We start from the raw sequence: 19,953 nt of genomic DNA, 5'->3' as shown, positions 1-19,953 counted from the left end.
TTAGTATTTAAAATCTCTTAAGTGGTGTACAATGTAAAAACAAAAGCAAAAATCATGAAAACAAAACTGCAACGTAAAACAGAAGTATAAAAGCATGTAAAACAAAAGTGGGATTTCAGGAGATGCAAATGAATTGAAAAAATAAATAAGCAGGGTCTGATCTTATTGGCCAGGGAAAGCCTGGTCAAAGCTCTTTTGGAAGCCACTGAAGAACAGCTACCCAATCAAGACTGATCTTTTCATAGCCAGAAACATTTCTCAGATTAAAAGAGGGAAGGTTTCTCATAGGCCAGGGGTTATTGTTATTGTTATTATTTATTTAATTTGTATCCTGCCCTTCCTCCCAGCAGGAGCCCAGGGCGGCAAACAAGGTACTAAATACACTTTAAAACATCATAAAAACAAATCTTAAAATACACTAAGACAAAACATTTTAAAAACTCTTTAAAAAGATTTGGGTTCCCAAACTGTGGTCTGCAAGACATGGTCCATGCTGTGTCTGTGGATTTGTGGTTGACGGTGGGAGACAACACATTCAACACGTCTATAAGAAATCAAAGAAACAATGAAAATACAATTAAAATCATACAGCAACTAGCACAGCACATTAGAATGGCTACAGCAGGCAGAAAATTCATTAAGTGGTCCGCCAACAGCCTCAGGAATTTTCACGCGTTCCATGGGGAGGAAAAATGTGGGACCCACTATCACAGGCCCATTTTAAATATTGCTGAATTTTTCCCCTCTGCCTATTGTAGAATCACAGAATCCCCAGCAGACAGCTGTCTGGCCCCTGTTTGAAGGCCTCCGGCAAGGAAGATGACCCACTAACCCCTGTAGTAATTTGCTCCATTCAGAGCCTGACTAGGACATGCTAAGGCCCTAAGCTATGTCAGGTTTTAGGGCATTACACACACACCCCAGCAAAGAAATGCATTGTTCTAACAGGCAGCACAATGAAAACAAAGGTAATAAAGTTTATCTTTGCATGTATACCAGTACAGGGGCAAGGATGCAACTCAAAAAAAACTGACCATCTAACTGAAACATATATCTTGCAATAAGTCTGTATGAAATAACTTTAAATAAAAATTATTATAATTTCTCACTTAGTGTGTATGAAAACTTTTAAAGTGCAGCCAGACGAAGAACATACCAAAACATTAATGCCTGTTTTAGAGTGTTTTCCCAGTTTATTTTTTAATCAATTTTGTAAAACTTGAAATTTAGTAATTTTTTTGTACTCGGAGGCCCCTCATAATCTGAGGCCCTAAACTGTAGCTTATTTAAATTGTCCATCGATCTGGCACTGGCTCAATTGTTAAACTGCTCTTACTATCAATAATGTTCAACCAAAAGGTACCCCAACTTAAATGTACTCTAACTTTAACCCGTTTAGATCTAGTCCTACCCTCTGGGGCAGTAGCTGAAAAGACTTATTTGACCTCTTCAATTTGACAGCCCTTCAAGGTTTTGAAAGACTGCCATCATGTCATGAATTCTGCAACAGATTTATGGTGTAGCAGAAGGCCCAGGTCCAAATCCCTGCTCAGCCTGGTGACTTTAGTCCAGTCATTAATCTTTCAGCCTAGCCTTGGGCTAGTCACTGTCTTTAAGCCTAACCTCCTTCCCAGGGTTGTTATGAGGATGACAGTGGGGAGGACCAAGTATGCTACCCAGCCAGCATGGCCAACACTCGGGGATTATGGGAGTTGTAGTCCAACACCATTTGTGGAAGGCCACAGGTCCCCATCTCAGAGCAAAATGTTTGCAAAGGGTTCCTCCAAATCTCTCCAAAAGGCAAAATAGGAAAAGTGTTTACCAGCACAAGAACAGGATCTGTCCTTGGACTATGGGGAGTCTTTTGGACATACGCACTTTCCCTGAACTGACCACACAGACAACATTCCATGTATGTACTTTCTCCTCAGCCTACAAACTTTCACACGAGATTTCTTTCATTTTGGCAAAGCCGTTATGAGGGATAAATTTTCTAGAAACTTTCCAATGTGCCAAAATTGCTCTACGATTCTCAGCTAAGCTTATCCCTCATATGTTGTGAGGAAAGTAAGACTGATTAAACATTTGCGGATCTTAAGACCCATTGACACGGATAGACATCTGTTAGTCATGGATATCCATCCATTTCAGTAGGTCTGCCCTGAGAAGAACTAACACTGGGATGCAGTTTTTATGTGTTGCATTTGTTTTGACAGGAATGGAATTGGAAATAAGCGGGCTCCAGTCAGTTCCATTTTTCATTCTTTCTGAAACCAATGTAGACCCTGTAACCAGGTGCTCTCACACTTAAAGCTGATGTCTCCCCTCCTCCCTGCACACTTGAAGTCTGGAAGAGCTCTCAGAAACACCCCAGGCTTGCACACTCCAGCCCAGCTCTGCACCAGCTGGAGCCCCCAAAATGGGCCAGGCACTGCCATACCAGCTTTGCTGGCTTGTGCTCCCAGGCCGCAGAGATGCGTTCCAAAGGGAGTGCTGGAATTTCTCCCAGGCACTTTGACCGGCTACGGGAAAAAAATAAAAATGTTGAGTTTCATTCAAGAATCCCACAGGCCATTCATTCACATGGCTCCCTGTGTATCGCCGCCAGCCGGCCTCGTCTCAGGATGAAGTCACAGCCAAAGACATCTGCTTGCAGTTAGGAGATGGACAGGGTTATTTATAGTATTTTCATTCTTCCCTTGTGGCAACGGAGTGGAAGTCTGGGGGTGGGGTAGGGGGACATTTCATTGGCACTTACCATGTAACTGTTGCAGTTGACAAGCTGAGGGGCCTCATGCCTTTACAAGGAACCCCTGAAGACCCTCTTAAATTCCATTCCCCAGTGGCTCTCATACTTCCAGTTTCCTGCCCAGAGCCTCCCCATCCTCCCGCCCTGGAATTTTTCTCACAGTTCTCCCCAAGCACCAGCCGCTTTTCTCCAATTGCGCTCCTCCAGCTGTGTGAAACAAACTTCCCCATCCGACAGCTGGCAGGCTCCAAAAGAGAAGGCTCCAAGCGGTGTTTCAGAAAGCCCGTCTTTGACACAACTGGGCACTGGCAATCTTGTGAAAATCACCGCCTTTGCAGATGACAATAGCGGCCATCTCCAAGATATTTTTCCAGAGCTGTCATGCGCTGGTTCACTGCATCCAATTCCCAGGAATTGCAATGTATTACTGGGACACAGCCCATCATAGCGTTCTAATGTTACGTCTGTGCAAGAAGTTTGGAAATAGGTACACCATCAGAATCCATACAGAGAGAGTCCACATAACATCTTGCCTCCTTTTGTTGCAGGGAGCAGTACTCACAGTCCAGGTCTTCCCCTGAAACACTGACTCAGCTTAGCAGGGTGCCAATCTGGCCTGGGGACATGCCTGCCCACTAAGAACCTTCCTCCATCTCCTTGCCCCGCTACTTCCCAAACTTCTGGGGGTTGAGGGATAATTTTATTCTGAATTTTAAAATGGGTGCAGGTAGGGATGGAGGAGAAATTTGATTCAGATTTGCACTTTCCAAACCAATATGAGGACCAAAACACAGCCATCCTTTGAAATTTGCACTTGTCTGAATTTTGATGTGCAGTTCTCCAACCAAACTAGGTTTACAAAAAAGCATGTGTAATTGTGCATAAAAATGAATGTTTGTGAAAATAACATACAAAAATGCATTATTCAATGGCAATTTTATTAATGTTTTATAATTGTACTATATATATATTTTTTTCCACACTTGCTCATATTTTAATTGTGATTTTATTTGTTGTACACCGCCCTGAGAACTTTCTGCTATAGGGCGGTCTAGAAATGTAATTAAATAAAAATAAAAATTATACTAGGATAATCTGCTTGCAAAAATGAGTACATTGGTCAAAACTGTATAGAAAATATGTTTATTATGAAATTCACACTATAATGCTGAAGAATTTTCGTGAGGGTTTTTTTTAAATTGCAAATTGCTTAATGATTGGAAAAATTAGAAACAGAGAATTGAAAGTGACAGATCCTCCATCTCTAGGTGCAGGTTAGATCCCTATACTCTGAAACAGGGCCGGCTCCAAAGGGCGGCCAGGTGGGCCCCTGAGGGACCCCTCTGCTCCTCTTCCGTGATTCGTTGCACGATCGCTGCTACGCATGCACATCCCTGCCATGAGCCAAGATGGCAGCAGAGGCTTCAGCCCCTTAGGGAAACCTTGGCTGCCATCTTGGTTAAGGGCAGCTCTGCGCAGGCAACCACACAACACAGCCAAGAAAGGTAGGTTGAGCAAGGGAATGGTGGGGGCTCCGGAGCTCTCGCCGTGTGATCTGCAGTAGCAATCCTGCTGCAAATTGCGGAAAGGGAGCACCAGGGCCTGGAGCAGGCTTGTGCCCAAGGGCCCTGGCGTGTCTGGAACCAGCCCTGCTCTGAAACATTTACTTTGAGAGTAAAATCAGTCATTGCAACCCAGCCTTGGTGAGCCCATCATCCTTTGAGTGAGCCACTGTTCTGTGTGTGACTCATTGGAACATAAGAAGAACCCTCCTAGATCAGACCACCAGATTCATCTAGCCCAGTCCCACCACAGTCCTACCAGATACTTCCGAGAAACCCACAAGTAGGACATTCCCTCACTTTTATCCTCACAACAACCCTGTGAGGTAGGCTAGAACTGAGAGAGCAACTAGCCCAAGTTCACCCAACGACGTCCACAAGTGGAGATTTGAATCCGGATCTCTCCTTCTCCTAGTCTGACATGCTAACCACTCCACCGCACCGCCTCTGAGGAGATTGGCAGCCGGGTGCTATGTGTGTATACCAGGCCCCACCTCTAGGCTGATTTTGTTCAAGGACTTGTTAGTTGCCAGTTGCTAGATGTTTCATTGGTTCTTCCAGGGCCCCCACCAAACTTCGGGAGGCCCTTATCATGATTTGCATATAATCTGCATATGGTAATATATACATATAGAAGCAAATATAGAAATAATTGCTATACAGTAGGACACCACTTATACGGCGGGTTAGGGACCAGGCCCCCGCTGTAAAGCGGAAATCGCCATAAAGCGGAATCCATTGACTATAATGGGCTGCGTCGCGTGAAAATGATGCGAAAATGCCGCAAAATGCCACAAAAGTGCAAAATCGGCTTTAAAACGGGGAATTTCCCCTAATTGAGAGCCACCGCATCAGCAGAACGCCGCAAAACGGAACGCCGGTAAGCGGGGCCCTACTGTAGTTTAAACAGGAAAACAATATATCTTGCTGTTGTGGGGAAGGCTGAGCGCGTGCCCTTGGTGTCTGCTCAGACTGCTCTCTTGCTGTCTGTTGATGGGCAACTTCACATCCCCTCCTGCTGTCATTTCTTGGTGTCCTTCATCTTTAAACCAGATTTTGACCGGATAGTAGGGGTGGATACCCTTGGCCAGTGCCAGTTTGAAAGCATTCCGTTAACCTAACAGGCCAGTATCGATCTGAGTACATTCTTTGTCTGCTAGCCACTGCTTTTGCTAACCTCTTTTTGCCCCTCACAAAAATTTTGATACTAATATCGATAGTTTTAAAGGAAAGACTGATGTTTTGAAAGGAGACATCGGTAAAATTATTGTTCTGCATATCAATATTTTAGAGGCAGATTTTTTTTAAAAAAAAATCCGTCTTTGAAAATAGCTGCAGAAAAGCACTATATAAAAATCATATCGAAAGTGAGAGAGAATAAGCAAATTAGGGCTCAATCTAAGTACACCGTGCTGAGGGGAGTTAGCTTAAGTAGGCTTGGATCACGCACGGACACGGAGGATCCTCTTCAGCGCCACCTGTTGAACTTACTGCCTTTGGTGCCTCCACATGTGGGGTGAAGATGATTTGATCTCTGGCTCCCCCTCCCATGGAGGGGGGCTTCTAACAGTCAGTTGGGCGTGGGAAACTGGGCATCGCTAGGCGGGGAAATGTCCGACGTACCTAGCTGCGTCTCAGAGGTGGGTGGCAGTGGCGTGTCCCACTGGAGAGTGTCCGATGGGCTGGGTGGTGATTCTGCAGGGAAATCAGGAGTAGGTGAAACTGCACCATCAGAGATGGAGGTTGGGTGTTCTGCAAGTTCACCCCACTGTCCTTTTCCACCTCGGGCTCCCAGTCCAAGTCCTCATCTTCTGACTCACCTTCGACCAACCCCCTCTCATCTGCCTGGGTCATGACAGACAACTTGGATTGCTCTGCCCATGGAGAATTTGGTACCAAATCCAAATTGGGAGGAATTCCTGCACATTGCTACCAGACAGTCCTTTGAGCAGAGGAGTGTCCTTTGTAAAATAAGACATGTGCCCACCCTAGGCTATAATTTTGTGATCCGCTTGAACATTTGATTTGATTTGCTTGTTTTTTTAGACATGCACATGTATATTCTAAGAAGCCCAAAGTCAGACAGAATGCTCTGGGCCAACACACGTACGGTACTCTCTTCAATGTTCTTATTGCTGTTGTAATCATAAAAACTAACCCGTATATCTCTTCAAAGAAAGACGTGATGGTGTATTCTATAATATTTAAGCACACAGGATCATTTGTGCCTGAGGAACTGTCCACGTCCACCTGCTCTCCTAGCTTTGCAAGCATCCCTTGGATGGTCAGGGATGTCCCTGGTTTCAACCTAATTTTCAGTTTGTTTTGCAGCATTAGTGCCTAGTGTAACACCCTGTTTCCTAAACACCAACATTCCTCACTTAAATCTGACTGTTCTACTCTGTCCAAAGCAACATGCAAAAGCAAAAAGTGGAACTGGGCATGAAGGTATGGAGAAACCATTCTTTTCATATTTTTAAAAAGACATGCTTCTAGCCCTTGTTGACTGCAAAGGTAGGCCTCAAAAGTGTGTGATGAGCATATGATGAAACCACTGGGGCCAAGGGCAGGGAGGGACTGTTTCCCTTCCCATTAGTAGTTGAAGCAAAATAAGAAAATATATGTAAATATGCATGGTTTCTACAGAACTTTCCCCACCCACCCCTAAATTGAGCATACATGGTTTTCTTGTTGCTCCGCAAAGCCCAACAAAAGAGATAGTCTAATTTTACACTGGCCAACTTGTACCCCTTGTGTTGAATCCAGCTTGATACACTTGAGAATGAATCACTTTGAATAAACCCCATTATATCTTGCTTACTGGAGACAACTTCTTCCTTGTTTTCCTTGGCTCCAACTTTTTGGCAGCCTCAACAAAGTACACATTACATTACATGCGTATTCACATTTGTTTGTGTGTTGCCACCCTAGGCTCCTTCTGGGAGGAAGGACAGGATATACATGTAATAAATGCAATAATAATAAATGATAGCCAGGAGGGGGGTCTCTTGCAGATGAGGAATTTAGGACCACGGCAGCAGTAGAGGGACCCAGGCACAGGGAAAAGGGTAACCTTCTGATCAAGGATGGAAAGGCTGCTGTTTTTAAAGTGCACAAGGATGCCTACCTGTGATGCTGGTACTAAACAGGGCACCTGTTGTCCTTGGAGTTGTCCTATATCAATCATAGAGTGGGAAAGGTCCTTGGAGATCATCTAATCCAACTCCTCACTCAGTGCAGGAATCTTGCAACTGCAACATCCCTGACAGATAAGGAAGGGGGAGAAATTCAATACAGTTTGCGTTTAAAGCCAAATCTATCAAATTTGCACTTTCCGAAACAATACGAGAACCAAAACTCAGCCGTCCTTCGAAATTCGTACTTGTCCAAATTTTATGATACGGTTCTCCAACCAGTGTTTACAAAAATGCTTATATTAGGTGAAAGTGTGTTTGAAAATAAATATATACTAGTGAAAATAATATACAAAAAGCATTAAAAAAGGATATATTGCTTGCAAAAAATTGTACATTACTCAAAACCTCATCCTGAAATGTGTTTATTAGGAGAAATTCACGCTAAAGTGCTGAAGAATTTTCATGAGGATTTTTTTTAAAAAAATGTTTTTTGAATATGCAATTTGCTGCAGGAACGTGGAGAACTGAATTTCAGATCGGAAAACATGAGAAACTGAGAGAGCCAAAATTGACAGATCTTTCCATCTCTACAGCAGTCTGTTCCTGTTCCGCTGTTGAATTGCTCTTACCGTTACTCCTAATGTTTAGCCCTAATCTGCTTCCAAAGAAACTAGTCCAAGGGAAGGTCCAGGGGGATGCAGAACAGGCACCTCCGGGCCCACCGTCCCCCAGCAAGGGTGGGTGGAGGCCTTGTCTGGTTCCTGACCCCGAGATCTGGTGAGTTATTTTCGGCCTTCTTCACCAACCACCCATTTCCGTCCTGCAAGATGTTCCTTCGTGGTTCCCGCCATTTGGGAACATTTCAGGGAAACAGATGGGACGAGGTCTGAACACGACAGGAAGGTACAAGGGAAACATGTGCATCCAAATCCATGCGCTCCAAACTTCCTCCTCACTCCCGAGGGAAGCTGGGGGGGGGGAAGGAATGCTGAGTCAAAGCAAAACAGAGAATGAGTCTCCCCAACCTACCAGTGACGATAATTGCTTGTTGCTTCAGTGCAACTGGGCCCAGATAGCTTGACAGGCTGGATGATCCCTTTGGCTTTGGTTGCTCCCAGTTTGTAATTTGTTGGGGTTTTTTTAAGCCCTCACGAAACTCATCAGCACTTTCTCCAAGTACACACACTTATGTACGCATCTTTGCGCTGGACAACCACACTGCAGAATTCACAGAAGTATGAATCTCAAAGGATAGCTGTGTTTCACTTTATATACCGTTTGTGGACATGTGAATGTGATTTCTCCCTCATCCCTACGCTCTGCCATCAACCCTTAAAAAAATAATCTAGAGAATCACATGTTGCTCTTCGTTGTAAGCATTCTAAGTGCCTCCTAGTGGGAAGAGCATATAAAACATTGGCACGTCCACCTCAATTTAATTCCCAAGGAATTATTCTTGGATAGGGCACTCATCTGGCAATTGTTAAACTCTTTTAAAACCCAGGTGCCGGGATCTTTTGTTTGCCTGACAGGCAGGTATTATTTATTTATTTATTATTTATTTATTTATTATTTATTATTTATAAAAACTAACCTACTGTGCGAAGATAAAATTTACATTTGTTGCTCTGCCTGTTGTTGCCTTTGGTCCCATCAACCACTGACATTATCCTGGGAGGTTGCCCAGAAAGGAATGTGACCCTCAGATGGGGAAAAGATTCCTTATCCCTGATATATGGAATGATAATACTATCCTTATGTATGGATGTGAAAGTTGGACAGTGGCAGATAAGAAAAAAATCAGCTCCTTTGAAATGTGGTGCTGCAGGAGAGCTTTGCGGATACCATGGACTGCAAAAAAGACAAATAATTGGGCGTTAGACCAAATTAAACCAGAACTGTCACTGGAAGCGAAAATGATGAAACGGAGGTTATCATACTTTGGACACATAATGAGAAGACATGATTCATTAGAAAAGATTATAATACTTGGAAAAACAGCAGGGAGTTGAAAAAGAGGAAGGCCAAACAAGAGATGGATTGATTCCATAAAGGAAGCCACAGACCTGAACTTACAAGATCTGAACAGGGTGGTTCATGACAGATGTTCTTGGAGGTCGCTGATTCATAGGGTCGCCATAAGTCGAAATTGACTTGAAGGCACGTAACAACAACAATACTATCCTACCTTATAGGTTTGTTGTAAGGATGATTTAAGACATACTTGAAGCGCTTTGCACTCTTCAGAGCACTGTACAAATAGTAATTTTTATTATTGTTTTACTTCTCCAACTGATGGGGAGTTCATGGTGTGAGGCAGGCTTTTTACAGAGTCCCTTTGCTTGTGAGGTGAGAATGTTTAAGACGTACGGCAATGTTATGACACCTTTGTTTGTGGTTATACAGGCTGAGAAGCATGGAGGAAGAAGCAAGTTTTTAGACAGATATTTGCTAATATTTAAAGCAGTTTCAGTCCTCTCCTCCCCCTCAAAAGCAAATGGAGTATCCTAGCCAGTTGCAAACATTCCAGTGATTGGCTCCTTTTCACCTTGGGGTGGAATGATCTGTCAGTTTCAGTTCTCTCAGTTTCTAATTTTTCTAATCTTGAATTCAGTTCTCTACATTTCTGGAGCTGTTTGTGATTTGAAACAAAATCCTCATGAAAATTCTTCAGCATTGTAGTGTGAATTTCTCCTAATAAATTTATTTTTGTATGCAGTTTTGGTTAATATAATATCCTAACAGAATGCATTTTTGTATGTTATTTTTTACCAATATATTCATTTTGTGCACTCTCCCCTAATATATGCATTTTTGTAAACATTGCTTGGTTGAAGAATTGCATTGCAAAATTCAGATAAGTGTGAATTTTGAAGGATGGAACATGGATCTCAGCCTTTGTCCAGGCAGGTAGGCATATCCTGTCTCTCAGGGGCAGCCAATGTGGTACCCTCTAGCTGTTTTGGACTACAGCTCCCATCATCCCTGGCCATTGGCCATGCTGTCTAGGGCTGATGTGAGTTGGAGTCCACAACATCTGCAGAGGGCATGTTGGCTATCCCTGCTGGAGCTAGTAGCCATTAATCATGAGAAGGCACTGAGCAAGCATCTCCTCACTATTAGGACTCAGTAAAGACACAGCGTTAACTAGTAGCTGCACAAAAGCCTAAGAACATTAGCAGAGCCCTCCTGGATCAAACCAGGGGCCCATCTAGTCTCACCATGGTCCACCATGCACCTACGGGACGCCTGCAAGCAGGACGTGCGTGTGATGGGCCCTACTGTTGCTTCACAGAAATTGGTATTCAGAGACATGCTGTTACTTCTGATCTTGGAGGGAGCATATAGCCATCATGACTTGTAATCATTAATAGGAACACAGTGGCTTATACGGAATCAGACCATTGGTCTATGTAGTTCAGTATTGCCTGCACTGACTTGCAGCTGCTTTCTAGGGTTTAAAGCAGGGGGCATTCCCAGTCCTACTTGGAGAAGCCGGGGATTCAGCCTGGGCTCTCTGCCTGCAAACCAGATGCTCGGCCAGTGAGCTACTAGGGCCTTTCCCCTAGAGCCTTGCCCTCCTCCAGGCTGTCTTAGTTGGAGTCCATCACTGCCTCTTGTGGCAGTGAATTCCATAGTTTAACTGTGCACCATATGGAGAGGTTCTTTCTTTTATCTGGCCTAAACCTCCCAACATTTCGTTGGATGACCCCATTTGATTGCAGTGTTATCAGGGAAAGAGGAAAACGTTTCCCTACCCACTTTTCTTGAACCCACGTATAATCTTACAACCCCTCCCTTACCCCTACCTTCCTCCTAAACAAATAAGCTCCAAACATCATCATCACCGTTCCTCGGAGGGGAGTTGCTCCAGCCCCCTGATATAGTTTGCTTGCCCTTTTCTGGACCTTTCCCAGCTCTCCAGTTTCCCTTCTGGAAATGCGTGGAGCAGAACTAGAGGATGATTACCTCTTCTTCTTCCCGTGACTCACATGTGCCACCATCACTACCATAGTAGCGCTTGTCCCATTGCATCCTGGAAGTCCTGTTCGTATTTCATGCGAGAGCGGTGGTGATGCTTTGACTGCCCCCTTTCCCCTTGCTGGAGGGAGGAGGGCTCACAAGCAGCTGTTGTGGCCTCAGCTGAACTCACCAACATCAGGATGTGTGTAGGCATTAATCTCCTTGCCCCGCCCCCCTGCTTGATTCCAACTTATGTTTGACGCAAGTTCTTACAAGAAACAGCTTTACATTCAAAATAGCCAAGAACCGAGGCTGGGGGGTGGCCTTTCCTGCTGCACAGAGCCAAGTGACATGCAGGGCCAGCTCCGTGGACTGTTGGATTCTGGAGCACTGAAGACAAATGCTAAACATGGCTTCTGGCTTGACATCCCCACCCGTCCCCCCACTCCTCAAGGGGCTGCCCTTGCCCATACCTAACAGATACAAATGCTTTAGCTTGACCAAGGCTCCTAAGGACATAAGAGGAGCCTGGCTGCAGGATCAGGCCAAAGGGGGCCCATCTAGTCCAGCATCCTGTTCTCACAGTGGCCAGTCAGATGTCCCAATGGGAAGCCCACAAGCAGGACCTGAGCGCACTAGCGCTCTCCCTTCCTGTAGTTTCCAGTAACTGCTGTTCAGAAGCATGCTGTCTCTGACCATGGAGGTAAAACATAGCCAATGGGCATTGTGCTGGGGGTGGCCCACAAACCTGGCACCAGCCCTGCACTGGCAAGGAAGTGGATGGGAAGCTGGTCCCTGCAAACTAGGGATGAAATGGTCTGCCAATTTTGGTGTTCTCAGTTTCTCATTTTGCTAATCTTAAATTTCTGCAGCAATTTTTTAAAAATCCTCATGAAAACTCTTAAACATTTTAGTGCAAATTTCTCCTAATAAATGCATTTTTGTATGCAGTTTTGACTAATGTACACATTTTTTCCTAATATACTGCACTTTTCTATGTTATTTTCATCAATATATTCATTTTGTGCACACTTTCCCCTCATATATGCATTTGCATAAACCTTCTTTGGTTGGAAGACTGCATCACAAAATTTGATTAAGTGCAAATTTCAAAAGATGGCTCTGTTTCAGTTCTCATGTTGTTTTGGAAAGTGTGAATTTGATAAATCCAGCTTTAAATGCAAAACCGAATCGAATTTCTCCCCTAACCCTTCTGTAAACCTTCTGCAAACTGATTATTCTCTCAGCACCCTTAAGAAACTACACTTTAAATGTATAGTGCAGATACGGCTTGGCTAGGCCCTGAGAGATACACTGAGGAGCCAATCAGGGAAACGATATCACAGTAAGAGCCATTTTTCTGCAAGTGGAATTGCCAAAATAGGAACAAGAGATGATTGACAATACCCTGTCTCAGAGCAGGGCCAGCTCTAGGTTAGATGGGGCCTGGGCCAAAGTGCCTTTTGATTGGCCCTCTCCTATGTCGGAGGCCCTGAAAGCAGCCTAAGCAAATAACACCATGCAGCCGGCTGTAGCGGCCATTTTACTTTCTCGCAGTACCCTTTAGCAGCTGATGGCTGGGCCTCATGGAGCGCTTTGGAAGGGGATTTGCAAGACCCGACAATCAGCTCATCATCAGGTCTTCAGAAGTCCTTTGGCCAGGGCTTTGCAGGTGCCGCTGATCAGCGGTGCCTACAACCCCCTTTTGGCTGAGCCGGGTCTTTATCTGCCCTACACCTAATATCATGTGTAGGGCGCGTGGATGTGGCTTGGCCGAAATGGCCCAAAGGGCCAAATGGGGAGACTTTCTGGGCCCAATTACTTGTGTATTATCGTTATTATTATTATTATTATTATTATACTGCATTTTCCACAAATACATATGTGCTCAAAGCGGTTCACGCAAATAGTCCAAATGCTATAGCACAACACATAATAAAAAGTATAATCACTACATTAAGAAAAAATATATATACATTATGGGTTTGAAATAAGTAAATCTGATTTTGAAATAGGATTGTGTACAAATGATGAAAATATAATTGCGAAAATGTATAAACTCTTATTGAAAATGGATATGGAGGAAGAACAAGTAAAAGAGTGTATGGTAAAGTGGGCAAAAAAATTTGGTTATAACATACAAATGGATCAATGGGAAAATATGTGGAAAAAAGGCTTGAAATTTACACTATGCTATAATCTTAAAGAAAATTTTTATAAAATGATGTACCGTTGGTATATGACTCCAGAAAAGTTGTCAAAAATGTATAGTAATGTTTCTAATGTTTGTTGGAAATGTAAACAACAAGAAGGATCATTTTATCATATGTGGTGGCTGTGTAAAAAGGCAAAATCATTTTGGGCACAGATAGGTAGGAAGATGCAAAAAATTCTAAAGATAAATATTCAATCAAAACCAGAATTTTTTTTATTGGGTTTTATGGATAAACAAATAGAAAAGAAATATGGAAGAATAATATTATATATGATTACGGCAGCAAGATTATTATATGCACAAAAGTGGAAAATGGAATCAACACCAACAATGGAAGAATGGCTATTGAAATTAATGGACTTAGTAGAGATGGATAAATTGACATGTCTACTTAGAGAAAAATCGACAGATACATTTCTTAAGGAATGGAAGCCTCTCTTAGACTTTTTGTTGAAAGATCAAAATAAAATGATGATATTGGGATTTGACGATTAATTAAGACAGCCTATGGAGAAAAGGGATTCTGTATGTATATATTAAGGGACAGGTTTGATGTATATTGTATACTTATAGCTGATCTGCGACAAATCGGAAGTCAACTATTTTATTTTTTATTTTTTGTTGTGGTATTGTTATTTTTTTTTACTTTGTTTTGTTTGTTTTTTGAAAAATTTGAATAAAAATTATTAATAATATATATATATATATATATATACATCAAAGCATAAATGAGCATAAAGCTCAACAACAAAGCCAAAGCAAAGATATTTAAAAACTAACCCCCAAGGTGATACAAAAATCTCTTCCATCCCCCCGGCCCCCACAGCTCAACCCAAAGGGCCAGAAAGTCTTCAGAAAGAAGCTGCGTTTGAAGGCTCCCAGGGCTGGAGGGTGGGGCAAGGCAGGTGGAAATAGCCCTCCCCTGATGACAAACCGAGTCTCTCTCCCCTCATCAGATTGTTGTCACCCGACCTGGGATCTGATGGTGAAGGGTGGGTAAGAAATCTTATGAATAGATAAATAAATATATAGACGCACGAGGCAAAGGTAGCCCTCGCCCCCACTGTAACTGGTGGTGCTGTTAGGGCAGGACTTGGGGGCAGCAGAATGAGCAGGAGGTGGGTTTACATACCACATTTTTAATTCAAACATAGTAGCATCTGAAGACTGCCTGCCCCCTCAAGACCCTAAGTCCAGAGTCTAAAATTACCTAACTGCACCAGTGCCTGCAGTGATGCATTGTAGGAAATTCAAATGGCAGCTGGACCTACCTTCCTGGGAGTACTTAGAGGAAGGGTGGGGGAACTTTGGCCCTCCAGATGTTACTGAACTTCAACTCCCATCATTTACGGCCATTGGCCATGCTTGCTGGGGCTGATGGGAGTTGTAGTTTGTAGTTTGGCAACACCTGGAGGGCCAAAGGTTCCCTGCACCTGGCTCAGAGTGCTGTTGTATTTTTTAATTTTTATTATTAAAAAAAAGAGGGCCCCAGGACAGACATCTCGGGGCCTCAACAGCTGCCTAAGAATGGCAGGTACTGATGCCAGCCCTCTCTCAGAGCCATTCTTGAGCAAGGGCCACCTACCCCACGTGGCCAGCCAGAAGCAATAGATTCCTCAAGCTGAAACAAGCAGTCCAGAAGACCAAGATGGATGTCAAGTTCCAAGACGTCCCCAAGTGACTTCATGCTGACTGGCTCTGCAGGATGGCAAGAACCCACAGGCATCCCCTGCGCTTGTGGCTTGGGTTGCTGAATCTCTGGCTGATGCCAGTGGACCTGCTCACAACATCAGTGCCTTCGGCTTTGTCCCTGGTTTGGTTCCAGAGGAAGGCATGGATGATGTCACCAAAGTGCTCCAGAAACGTCAGGAGAGTGCTACTGGGCGTGGTCTCTACATGTCTCCAGGGCCCGTTCAGAAGGCAACGTAACGGATCCTGTCCTAGCTGTGCCTTCAGGGAAAGGGCATCTGCTTTGCATGCAGACGGTTCAATCCCTGGCATCGCCAGGTAGGACTGGGAGACACCCCTGCCTGAAACCCGAGAGCCCCTGCCAGTCAGTGTAGTCAATACTAAGCTAGATGGACCAATGGCCTGACTCAGTATAAAGCTGCTTCTTATATTCCTGTGAGTGTTCCTGGAACAAGAGCGACCAGGTTCAGCTCAAGGGTTTGGAGGGCCCTTGGGAAAGACACCCTCCATGGGCCACCCTCCCTCAGTGAGTTTGTCCCTTCACCAGCTGCTGCTCCTCCAATTCTTCATTGCTGCTGTCACCTGCTTGCTTTCCAGGTAGGTAGTCAGAAGCAATCAGACGCGGCAGCTGCTGGTCCTCACCACCACCACCGTTGTCTGGGCCAAAGTGAGAGGCGGGTGATCAGGCAAGCAGATTGCAACTGTGAAGAGGAGGAGCAGGTGCAGGGGGCCCCCTACTGGGATGTGGGCCCTTAGCAGATGCCCGATTGTGATGAGTCTTGATGCCAGCCCTCAGGAAGTCAACAGTCCACAGGACACCATTGTTTTTCATTATTATCCAATACCCAGTCTTGCTCTGGGACCTTTAAGCTCTAGCTTCTTTTCAGCCTTCATTGTTCTCCAGTCCTCTTAAAGATGTAAAGACCGGCTTCTGGAAAGATCAAGCGGTTGGGCAAAGTCGGGTCGCTCTGGGAGTTTCTCACACAATAACGTCATTCTTGCTGTATTTAAGCCGCAGCCTAGCTGAGCTTTGCTCTGTGCAGAGCCAACCCACTAGCAAAGCCATTCCCTGCACTCATTTCCCTCTCCAAAACGTGAAAGATGCAAAGGTCATTCAAGGAACTGAAAAAGGAGGCTTTCTGGTAGAATTGACTGGGATGGGGTCTCTTGATGCAAACCTAATTTGCAAAGAAAGTTTAGGGGTTCAGGTGCCATCCAGCCACCTCCTCTCCAGAGCCCCCCAGTATCTATCTTGCCACCTTCCAACTCCATGCACTGTGTGATGGAGGTTTGGCATGTATACACAATACATTTCAGTGGGTGGTGACACGGGCATTGTTAGGGGTTAACCAAGGGTTCCTAAGCCCCAGATCTTTTGCACTGGGACCCATATCTCCTGCCCCCCCTTTCTTCTAACTTAATATTGTTGTTTTTTTAAATTGGTTACAGAGCAGCTTTCCCCCTGAAAGTCACCCTAAATGTGCATATATGCATATGAATTAGCATCTGAGAATCCTTTGCAAATTGGTGTCATCATGGGCCTGTGTTTTTAAGGGTCTGGTAACGCCTTTTGGTGGTGGCGGCAGCAACAGCAATCTCATCTCGTCTGCTCCCACTGGCCCTATTGTCTGGTCTCTGGTAAATCTCTCTCTCTTTTTTGCCCTTGGGGGATGTCTTATTACAAATGTTAATCTGCGTTGCCATTCTTCAGGGTTCAGCACTGCCCCCAAGAGTGTCTGGTTCGGGAGTGGGCAGCCTTTTTTCTGCCAAGGGCCGCATTCCCTTGGGGTAATCTGCCTGGGGTTGGATGGAAACAGGCTGGTAGTGGATGGAGCTAACCCTGATGACTGAGGCAAAAGTGTTCTGGATTAACTAATCCAGAATAAAAATTCAGTTTATTCAATCTGCTTCCACTTTTACTATGGCTACCCCAAATTAATATCCCCAGTCAGATGCAGGTCTACTCAGAAATAGGCCCTACCGTGTTTGATGGGGTTACATACCATCATATAAGTATACAGAGGATTTATTTTATTTTTAGTGCAACAGATCAATACAGCCACTGTTCTGTGAAGCAAGTGAAAGTAATTCCTTTCTGACTTTAGTGTGCTACACAGCCGTATGGCAAAAAACAGCAACACCCCACCATTTTTGTCCTTGAGTGACTGTGGGGGATGTCGTTTCCTCAAGCCACACAAACCAGGGACAAAGGGTTGTATCAAAGTCTTACTGAAAGTAGACCCATTGAAATTAATGAGTCTAGATTAGTCATGTCCATTAATTCCAATGGGTGTACTCTGAGTAGGGCTAGCATTGGACACAACTCAAAGTAAAAAAATGATTTGAATATCTTACCTGTTCTTCACCATAAGGTCTCAGCGTTGGGTACAACAACATAAAAATACAATACGAAAATCAGTTAAAACAATTTACAATCAGAAGAATAGGGTAGGTGTTAAATATATAAGAGTCAAAGGGCAGGATAAAGAGATGTTTCTTCAGCATCCAGTGGGAGCTTTGCAAGGAAAGTGCCAGATGCATCTCTGTAGGGAGGGAATTCCACAATGGAGGTATTTTGCTGTAAGTATCAGGACTAGGAAACATTGCAGTTAAAGCAAAGGGACTGTTTTTCCGGCTTTCTTTGCATGATCTGTGAATGTCATATATTTCTGTCTTGCTTTTCCACACAGGAGCTCAAGGTTGTGTACGTTATTCTCTCCTCCCCCCTTTTATCTTTGCAACAGCCCTGTGAGGTAGGCTGGGCTAAGTTAATACATGTACATAAGCGGCAGTTCTTGGGAGGGGGGATGCAGCGGGCCCAATCCACGTACTGTCTTTGCTTCTAGCGCAGTTTATTTCCTTGCTGTGTGGTCTTTAATATGCTTCAGTCTCTAGTTTGATGAATTTCCCTGTTACTGTTAGCCACCTAGAGCAATATTCTGTTTGAAAGGTGGGATGTAAATATTCTTAATAAATTAATAATAAGATCTGCTGGAGAGCCTTTCTGCCGCCCCTCCTCATCTGAGGAGACCCCATGTTCCAGGTGTGAACAGGCTCACTGTTTGTTTGGTTGGTTATTTACTTATGATATTTATATCCAGCCCTTTAGGCAAAAAGGCTCTGCAAGGGGCTGACAAAAAGACAGCCCCTGAGCTTAGGCTCACAATCTAAACATAAGTTCTTCAAGCCACAGTCCTTTCATTTGTGAAATGTTTGAGGGCGTCCAACCTTGACAAGGATGATGATGATGATGACATTTATAGCCTGGCTTTTGGCCCATCAGGCAGGACTATCCCATGCCAATGGATTCCTTCCATTTTCAAAAGTACCACCCATTTATGAACTTGATATGGCAGCACTGAGAAAATTTGAAGGGTTAGATCTGGGATTATCGGACTAGGCTAGAAATGGAAGGATTTGTCACTTTTGGTTCTCCCCGTTTCTCATCTTTCCAAGCTTAGCGATCCACATTTCTGTAGAAAATTGGTTGTTTGTTTCTTAAATCCTCATGAAAATTTGTATATTTATTATTATTAATTATATTTCTATACCGCCCAATAGCCGAAGCTCTCTGGGCGGTTCACATCCAGTATACAATTAAAAACATATATCAAACAACTTAAAACAATATATCAAAATAACTAAACATAATTAAGCACATAAACAACTACAAATACAATCCTAAAATGTTAAATATAAAAACGTATTAAATCAAACAGTATATACCGTTTGGTTGGAGAACTGCATCAGGACATGAGTTTCAAAGGATGCTCATATTGCTTTGGAAAGGGCAAATTTGATAGATTCAGCTTCAAATGTGAAGCGCGCCGAATTTCTGCCCCATCCCTACCTCTACCAGGACTCTCCCATACCAAATGGGATCCTTCCACTTTCAAAAGTAGTACCCATACCTGCTCTGTGCACGTGATATGTCAGCCCTGAGCAAACAGTAGACAAAGTAAGAGCTGGATCTGGGATTTCTGGACTAGGCAGAGTGTCTGGATGCTGGGGGCAGGCAGCCCCATCAGCCCCTTTTCTTACCCAGCTCCTCAGACTCTTCCCACGCCTCCTAATGCAGGACAAGGTCTCCCTCCAATTATAGAGGAAAGCAAAGGCATAAATAAACCCAGATGCCTGCCTGATGACTTCGTGGGAAATAGGAGATGTGGTTTTAATTTCCAGCTCTGCCTGAGGCCACCATGAGAGAAAAGTGTTGTCCGCATAGATATGGTTGTGCACACCCCAATCTCCGAGTGGTGAGAGATTCCAGGGGTTCCAGGGCTTGCCCTGGGTTCAGTTTCCTTGGAATGAAGGTCAGTAGAGACTGTGGTGTCTTTAGGACATATGATTTTATTTACACAGATATACAACCTGAGCATAAGATGGAAGGGGTTCTCAGCATTAACACTCCAACAGATCTTGCTTCCCCTTTAAGTTTCTCAGGGAGTCCCAAAAGCCTTAGCTTGGGATCCAGCACAGACAGCAAGCCTCTCTCTCTTTCCATCTCCCAGATCAGGCTAACTAAAAGCACAAAATCGACCTCCTGGCCCCAGCCAGGTGAGGGGAGGAGGCTACAATCCTGAAAGAGCATCCTTGGCCATTTGTTCCTGTGGCAATACATCTGCTCTTGACCAAGTC

General features: G+C 44.1%; 1 protein-coding gene and 1 long non-coding RNA gene across 5 annotated transcripts in view; one reads left to right on the top strand and one right to left on the bottom strand.

The window, feature by feature from the left end:
• Nucleotides 1-19,953, top strand: part of SH2D3C (SH2 domain containing 3C) — a 125,197-nt gene that overhangs the window by 36,561 nt on the left and 68,683 nt on the right. The window lies entirely within an intron of this gene.
• On the bottom strand, nucleotides 243-19,374 carry LOC133373939 (uncharacterized). Of its 2 annotated transcripts, none has more exons than XR_009759780.1 (3): nucleotides 19,227-19,374; nucleotides 7,439-7,573; nucleotides 243-544 (listed from the first exon to the last, which is right to left on the bottom strand). It is a non-coding gene; the product is annotated as an uncharacterized LOC133373939 (long non-coding RNA). The 2 variants fall into 2 exon arrangements; XR_009759781.1 differs by lacking the exon at nucleotides 243-544 and adding an exon at nucleotides 3,742-6,006.

Source organism: Rhineura floridana, chromosome 20, assembly GCF_030035675.1.
Source record: "Rhineura floridana isolate rRhiFlo1 chromosome 20, rRhiFlo1.hap2, whole genome shotgun sequence".
Taxonomy (NCBI): domain Eukaryota; kingdom Metazoa; phylum Chordata; class Lepidosauria; order Squamata; family Rhineuridae; genus Rhineura; species Rhineura floridana.
The sequence above is the reverse complement of the archived record's forward strand: the minus strand, read 5'-3'. Positions and strand labels throughout refer to the sequence as shown.